This window comes from Callorhinus ursinus, unplaced genomic scaffold, assembly GCF_003265705.2.
Source record: "Callorhinus ursinus isolate GAN/ISIS: 27379988/994484 unplaced genomic scaffold, GSC_fseal_2.0 scaffold2119, whole genome shotgun sequence".
In the NCBI taxonomy this organism is placed as follows: Eukaryota; Metazoa; Chordata; class Mammalia; order Carnivora; family Otariidae; genus Callorhinus; species Callorhinus ursinus.
The window spans coordinates 1-8,567 of NW_027399173.1; the positions used below are offsets into that span (position 1 = coordinate 1).

Genomic DNA, 8,567 nt, shown 5'->3' on the forward strand with positions numbered 1-8,567 from the left:
ACTTCATGCAATGTGCGTTCTAATGGCAGGTATATACTGATTCCTAGAACCAACAAAGAGTAAATCATCCAGTGTCGACTGTGGTGTTGTGACCCAACTATTCTGACCAAAGACAGCATTTCAGCCAACATCTCCAGGGCCTCTTAGTTTTCCCAAGGGTCTCTACGATTCTCTGATCCTTCCATCAACCTTCTTGGGAAGCTCTGTCCTGTCATCTTCCTTGTCTCCTGCCTCTTCTGGGATGCTTCCGTGGCCTCCCTGCCAGGGCCACGCCCACCATGACTCCCTGTGTCCCTGGCATGACACCCACATCCCACGCTGGGTCCTGTGAGCCTGGTGCTTTTTGCAAGGACTGTGTGCTCTCTCTGGGGTCACTTGACATCTCCCTTGCAGTGGCCTGCATCTTCCTGCGCTGGGTCTCCTCTGAGCAGTCTGTGAGGCCAGACTGTGCCCATGTCACGGGCACGGAAGTGAGAGTCCAGAAGGTACAGACGACCCGCTCCCAGTCCCAGCGTGTGGAGCCTGGGTCAAGGATGGTCAGCGAGCCTGGGTCAAGGATGGTCAGCGAGCAGAGGAAGATTTGGGCCCAGGGAGACTGAAGGAGGATGTGGCACAGTGAGCCTACAGGAGGAGAGTGAGCACAGTCGGGGCCTGGTGCTGAGACCTGATGGGAGACCACATCTCACTCACACCAGCTCTGTCCCCAGGGCTGGAGGTTGTCAGTGTAGCCACCCTCCGAGGCTGTAGGCTGACAGTGACTGGCAGGAGAGGAGGTGCACCTGGTGCAGGAGAGAGCCCTCAGGCAGAGAGGAGGTGGCAGGCCCTCCCGCAGCAGCTGGAGGGACTCAGGGTAGCCACCCCCCAGGCTACTGTCTGTCAGTGGCTGGCAGGGGGGGAGGCACCTGGTGCAGGAGAGAGCCCTCAGGCAGAGAGGACTGGGCAGGCTCTCCCCCAGCAGCAGGTGTACTGGGGCAGGCTGAGGGGGCATCCGTGGACAGCAGTGCCTGCAGCTGGGGTCTCCACACAGACCCCCTCCTCGGGCTCAGCACAAGCTTGTCTGGATGGCCTTTGTCCCCCAAATACAAAGTCTGGCCCAGGACCCTCCTCAAGCCCCGACTCCCAATCCTTTGTGCTGAGCTCAAGTGACAAGAAATGGCCAAGAGTTTAGGTGGTGTTGGGTGCACAGAGAAATTTGTTTTTCTGGCCTATGCTGTAACATTGCTGGCATTTTAAAGATCTCAGGGCTTTGATTCAAAATCGGTAGGAAGCCGCGGAACCCAGTCGGCTTTCTGGAAACCTGCCTCTGGGCCTTGCAGCCCTCCCATCCCACCAGTTCTTCTCAGAATCCCTCCAGGTCACAGACCCAAAATCTTGGCTCCTCAGATGGCCCGGATGATGCACCTTCAAAAAGCGATCCCGGTGGGGCCGCAGGACAGACTGCGGATTCCAGCAAATCCACCTCCCAGAAACTGAGGGTACTGCTGGACGAGCTGTCTGAAAATAGCCATGTCAGGGTTCCAGGATGATACCAGAGGCACAGGAGTAACTGAGGAGGACCTGAAGGTCAGGTAGGGGCAGTCAGAGCTTCCAGACCCTTCTTCCCTAAAGCTCCTCATTCCTTGGCCTTTCTTCTGGTGATTCTGCTTGGTTTCTACTTGTACCAACAGTTATCCATTGCCTTAGGCAGCAGAGACTCACGTATGCCTTTAAATGTTTTGGGCATTGAATGTCCTCCAGTAGCTACTTCACTGCTGGGAGAGTTGGTAGCAAGCAAGAAGTCCCAGAGGACTCCAAGGGTCTGGACTTGGTGTTTCCCTCTCCTGAGATGGGGACACCTGTGGGAGGTGCAGGTGGTCAGCTGGGGGAGGGGGGCAGGCACCTGACGTGGACAGATGGGGCATAGGTGAGGCCCGAGGCCCCTGGGGTATGTGCCTGGCATCTGGACTGAACAGGTCTTCAAAGCTGCAGACTGGCTGGGATCATCTTCAGGGTGAGGAGGAAGATGAGGGGAGCAGAGGGGACTGAGGAGGTTTGGCTCAGACAGGAGAGGGCTGAGCCACATTTTTGGGGGAAAGTGGGTCAGGTTCAGGCTCACAGGGACAGACCTTGAGGCCATAATGTCATGTGAAATAAGCCAGTCCCTAAAGGACCGACACCGGAGGACCCCACTTGGGAGGGATGGGGAGCACTCCCATTCACAGAGGTGGAAAGAGTTGCTCGGTGCCGGGGCTGTGGAAGGGGAATGGGGGTTTGGGGTCTCGTGGGTAGAGGTTCAGTTTGGGATGATGAAAGCATTTTGGCGATGGACGGAGGTAGCCGGTGCAGAACAGGGAATACACTTATTGCGACTGATACGTACCTTATGTTATCAACTGTATGTCCATTATACCACAATACAAAAGAAGTAAGTCAGGAAGTCGGGGCCATCGCGAGTCTCTGGAGGGCCCAGTAGCAGGGAGCCTGTATCTGAGTTCTCGCTTTCATGCTCTGCCCCTTGTTGAGTGACTGAGCTCAGTAAATGCTTGCTAAGACACAGTGCAGGCAGCTGGTCCAGCGAAAGTTCACAAGTGCAAACCCTCTGGTGAGCACTGAGGAATCCCAAGGGGAAGTGCATCCAGACAGAGCGAGAGCCCACATTTCACAAACACCAGCACAGAAATAGCCATTTAAAACCAAGGCAGGAACCTTATATAGCCCAGAGGGCTCCACGCTCCTGGAGGCCAAGCTAGTGGCCATGGCCAAGGCCTCTGGTGGTGAGGGTACTGGGGGTCTGAGAGGTGGCTCACTGCACCTTGACCCTGAAGCCCCATGGCTGCAGTGAGGTGTAAGGACTGGGAGGGAAGACCCGGCCAGCGCCCGTTCTGGCTCCATGGCTGCTACAGGGCTGCTCCCAGCTCCAACAGGTGATGTCTGTTTAGAACCACGTAGAAAACCTTTTCCCTCAATTGTTCTTTTTAAAGATGGTTGCTCAGCATTGACACAGAAAAACATCCGACATAAAACTGAAGCTGTTCACAGCTGCAAATGACCCCGAAATGATCAAAATGTAGTGACCACAATGAGAGGAACTTTTGCCCCCATTCAGGCCTCATGTGCACAGGGGTGGCTGGGGCATTGGCGTGCCCATGCAAGCAGTGTTGGGCTCCACAGTTTCCCACAAGGGCACAGAGGTAAGAATCTGCTCTGATGGCTCCGCTCAAGGCAGCAACCCCTGATGGAGACGGGGGCAGCCCTGCGTGAGTTCCAGATGTCCTGGTGACTTGGGCAAAGCCACAAATCTCAGATTCTTCAGGACCCAGGGAATGATGGGGGGCCAGCCCAGCAGCCTCAGGTCCTGCAAGTCCTCCAGGGCACAGCCCAGCAGCCGCCGGTCCTGCATGGCCTCTGGGGGCAGCCCCTCATGAGTTCTGTGTGTCCTGGTGATTCTTGGCATTGGCCTGAATCTCAGCTTCTTCATGACAGGGGCTAGCCCAGCAGCTGCGGGTTCCACAGATCCTTCAGGGGACAGCCCAATAGCCGCGGGTCCCACAGTTCCTCTGGGGACAGCGCTTGATGAGTTCTGGGTGTCCTGGTGATTCTTGGGCACAACCATGGATCTCAGCTTCTTCATGACCCGGGGAATGATGGGGCGGGCAGCCCAGCAGCCGTGGGTCCCACAGGTCCTCCAGGGAAAGCACCTTCGTGGGCCCATGGTCCAGCAGGTACCTGTTCAGGTGGCTCTCACTGGGCCACACAGCCTCAATCCATTTGGCCCAGCTGACCACCATCGCCTGGTAACAGGCCGAGGTCAGTCGGGGAACCTTGACCACCAATTCCCCAAAAAAGACCCCATTTAGTGAAATTTGCCCTGGTCCCTGGGGATGTGGGTCTGGGACTGTGGCCAGCGCTCGTAGCTAAAGTCCTCAGCGGCCGCCCAGTAGAAACCGGGGTGTGGGGTGCCAAAGAGGGGGGACAGGATCTCCATGCCCACATGGTCCCAGAACTTCATTCCCGCATCCACGTCCACGCACACCAGGTCTTCCACGTCACAGAGGAAGCGCTGCTCGTGGAAGCCGCTGATCATCGCTCTGTGCCACATGGACACATCCTGCCAGAGCAGGACGCTGCGGACCTCGACAACCACCACCCTCTGGCCCTCCCAGAGTGGCACACGGGGCCGGGCAGCCGGATGATTGGTGAAAACCTAGTTGGTGACCCCGTGCTCCACCATGAAGTGCTCCTCTGCCGTCTGCAGGAATAGCTCCAGGAAGACCAGGCATCCACAGGGACAGTGGACAGGGCAGGAAGAGGGTCACTGCCAGAGGCTGGCAGCAGGACCCCAGAGTTGGGGGCCATGGACGTGTGCACCTTCTTCAAGGGGGCGTGCTCTGGGCGGCTTTAAGCAACAGCCACCTCCTGAACTTCCTGAGGGAATCTGCCAGCAGGACCTCCCTAATGTCTGTTCCCAGAGATGGAGGCCATCAGCACTCCACCTTACAAAGGGGAGCCTGAGGCTTCGGAGGCTAGAAACCCATGCAGCCCCACAGTCAGCATGCTGGAGCCAGGAACACTCCCCCTGTGCTGAGCTCCTGGGCAAACCCTGCAGGTGCCCTCTACTGGCAGCTCCCCCTGCAGATTCCATCCCCACCTTCCAGGAGGGAAGCACCTTTGGGCACAGCCCTCATTTCTATGTCTTAGAGAGCGGCTAGAAATAGCAGGGCCAGCCATCCGTCTCACTTTGTTTTGAGTGGGCTGCCGCTGGCCCCCACAGAACTGTCTCCACTTCCTGTAGTGTCCTCCCTGGAAGGCTGCTGGGCATCCTGCTGACAAGGTGCTCAGTAAGCCACTGGTATTCCTAGGAGGGGTCACACTCAAACTCTGCCACATCAGGAATCAGGTCCAGCCCGTGGACGGGGAAGGCAAAAGACGACACCAGGAAGAAGAGGGGCTTGCTTAGGCCCCAGGCTTGAATCCAAGTGTGTAAGCCCTCAGGTCCAGGTCTACATCTCCCAGGCCCCAAAGAGTTCAATGTCTTATCCAACCATGTCCCATGGCTGGTACCCCTTTAAGGGTATACCTGCTCCCCCCTGTGGGGACAGCAGCTCCCCCATTATAGGCAAGTGTGGTGAGCCCATCTGAGACTGAAGTTTTTGCGTAGGCACTAAGGCTACTTCCCTGTACCTGCCCCATACCCAGCAGGTTAGTAAATCGCTCACACAGTGAAGGCGGGCACTACATTTAAATAGGGGATAAGCACACTAAACCAGCAGACATGAGTCTGGTCACCAGAGGGAAAGTCCAGACCCAGCCAATGGGGCAACAAGCCAGATATGAAGCTGGGGGATAGAAGAGTGACCCTGGCAGAGGGCACAGCAAAAGCAAAGGCTTGTAGTCAGGCCCAGGGCACATGTGGGACGACCACACACTTGGGTGGCCCACATGAGGGGGGACCATGGTGGAAGAGGTGAGGCTGGAGAGGTCGGGCAGTAGGGGAGCAGACCACAGAGAGGCCCAAAGTTTATGTTCCGAAAATAACACTCTATTACCAGAGGAGAATGGGTTCTGTGTAGCAGAGGACAGGGAGACCCTAATCCCTAACCCTAACATGAGCCATACCCTAACACATAACCTAACCCTAACCTGTAACCTAACCCGTACCCTAACCCTAACCCATACCCTAACCCTAACCTGTACCCTAACCCATACCCAAACCTGTACCCTAACCCATACCCTAAACCCTAAACCCCAACCCCAATCCCAACCTGAACCCAAAGCCTAACATGAATCCCTCCCCCAGGTCCATAACCCTGAACCCAAACTTGAACTCAAATCCCTAAACCCCAAACCTGAACCCCTAACTAAAACCCCAAATGCTGAACCCGAACCTGAACCCCGAATGCGAACCTGAACTCGAACCCCTATATCCGAAACCCTAACTCAAACCCCAAAAAGGGGAACCCTCGTGCACTGTGGGTGCAAATGCAAACTTTTGCAGCCACCATGGAAATCAGGATGGAGGTTCCTCAAAAAATTAAATCTAGAACTACTCTACAATCCAGCAATCACACTACTGGGTGTTTACCCAACGAATATGAAAATGATAACTCAAAAGGATGCATGCACCCCTGTGCTTCTTGCAACATTACTTACAATATCACAATATGGAAGCAACCAAGTGTCTGATGATAAACTGATAAATGAGATGATAGATGTGTGTATATATATACACACACACGCACAGTGGAATACTGTTGATAAACTGATAAATGAGATGATAGATATGTGTATATATATACACACACACACAGTGGAATACTGTTGATAAACTGATAAATGAGATGATAGATGTGTATATACACACGCACACACACACAGTGGAATACTGTTGATAAACTGATAAATGATAAACTGTTGATAAACTGATAAATGAGATGATAGATGTGTGTATACACACACACACACACACACATACACACAGTGGAGTACTCTTGATAAACTGATAAATGATAAACTGTTGATAAACTGATAAATGAGATGACAGATGTGTACACACACACACACACAGTGGAATACTACGCATCCATAAAGAAAGAATGAAATCTTGCCATTTGCAGCCACATGGATGGAACTAGAGGGTGTTATCCTAAGTGAAATCAGTCCGTCAGAGAAAGACAAATACCATATGATGTCACTCTTATGTGGAATTTAAGAAACAAACATAAATAAATAAAGGAGAAAAGAGAAAAACCAAAGTGCAGACTCTTAACAATAAACAACTGATGGTGACCAGAGAGGAGGTGGATGGAGGGATGTGAAACAGATGAAGGGGATTAAGAGTACACTTTTCTTGATGAGCACTGAGTAATATACAGAATTACTGAATCACTCTATCGTACACCTGAAACTAAGATAGCACTGTATGTTAACTCTACTGGAATTAAATTTTCAAAAGATTTTTCTTTCAGGAACCTCTTTGAAAAAGCTTTTGCTATACAATGTTCATAAACCCTACTTGGGACTATTTACTCTACAATAATTATTCACTCTATGCCTCGAATTCAAATTTCACAGAGTTCTTATCCTTTACCTGTTAATCCTAGCACACGGGAGCCATGGTCCCTTTCTGTCCAGGCTCGGCACCTATGCATTCAAGAGTTTAAGTAGAGACAGATGCCACTTCCCAGTCCAGGAAGCTATTACTCTTTCTGTTTAGTGTGAGATGGTCACAGAGTGTGGGACAGGTTTCAGAGCAGGTTTGTGACATATCCTGGATCTCTAACTCAATGGTCATTACCTGGATCCATGTGGCTAATAGGTTCCCTGTAGATGGGCTTGCTTCCAAGCCCATACATGGAAGATGCAAAGGTGTGAGGGTTCGGTATGGGACAGTAAGAGGACCGAGTACAGGCAAGGGTATGACCACTCCCCTGATCCAGGAACTGCACAGGAGCTGATATGGGAGGCAGAAGCAATGGGAAACCCCCAAGATCACCAACTGAAGGCAGGAGGCACAGGTCAAGACTTGGAGACTGCTCTGAGCTACCTCTATGCGGGAGAGGGGGAAGGAATGAGAAGGAGAAACTGCCTGCCCCGGCCCGTGCCAGCTACCCAACGCTCCCGGCGCACATCAGTCTATACAGCTGACATGGAGCCTGGGCTCAGGATGGGCTCACTCGGGTCCCTCAACCCTCCGTGGGACAGCTGGCTCCAGGGCTCAGGGACTCATGCTGAGGGAGGTGGGAGGGAAGGCTGCCCCTCCCAGATCATCCCCTCTTTGAGCAGACAGCCCTCCGGGACTGCTGAAAACCCACTAACAGGTTGGAAACACATCCCATGGATGAACTAAGGCATTGAGAAATATAAAACAATATTCGTTTTTAGGTTCAGAGCTGTTGGCTCAGAGAGTGGAGAGAGCTTCCCTGAGGAAGACAGAGGGGAGGGCAGGCCAGGCTGAAGATGGAGACGTGGTTCTCCTGATTGGAGACCTGCAGCCCCCTTCCAGGGCAGGGCATCATCCTCGCCTCACAGGGATCCATGGAGGTGTTCCGTCAGGGGACTGACAGGGCTGCCTCTCGAGAAGCCTACCCTGGCATTTGGTTGCACAGGACACCAGGGAGGAGGGTCAGATGGAAGGAGGGCAATACCTCGGAGGCCATGGGGCAAGAGCAGAGGTTAATGACCTTGAAGATGATGAAAACTAGGAGGCGGCAGCATGGGAGCTAGCCCACAAGGAAGTGCCATGGGCACAGTGCCCATAGCTACAGTGACTGGGTGCCTTCTGTGCCAGGCGTGGCTGACTTCAGTGGTCTCCAGACTAGTCCTGACCACAACCCTAGAAAGTGGGCACCACCACCACCCTCCTCTCCCCATGCGGCTGCTAGGAATCACAATCACCAGACCCCGGTCAGTTATGGAAACCAAACAGTGGCTCCCGCCGCACACTGCTATTGAATAACCAACAGTCAAAGAAGAAATCAAAAGAAATTTTAAAAGTACCTTGAGACAGACAAAAAAGAGAACCTACAAAAACGTATGGGATGCAGCAAAAGTAACTCTAAGGGGGAAGTTCACACAAATTCAGGTCTTCG

At 53.2% G+C, this 8,567-nt stretch overlaps 1 pseudogene; it reads right to left on the minus strand.

Moving 5' to 3' along the window:
- Window positions 1–3,529: 3,529 nt before the first annotated feature.
- On the minus strand, window positions 3,530–4,258 carry LOC141372179 (histo-blood group ABO system transferase 2-like; annotated as a pseudogene).
- Window positions 4,259–8,567: the final 4,309 nt, after the last annotated feature.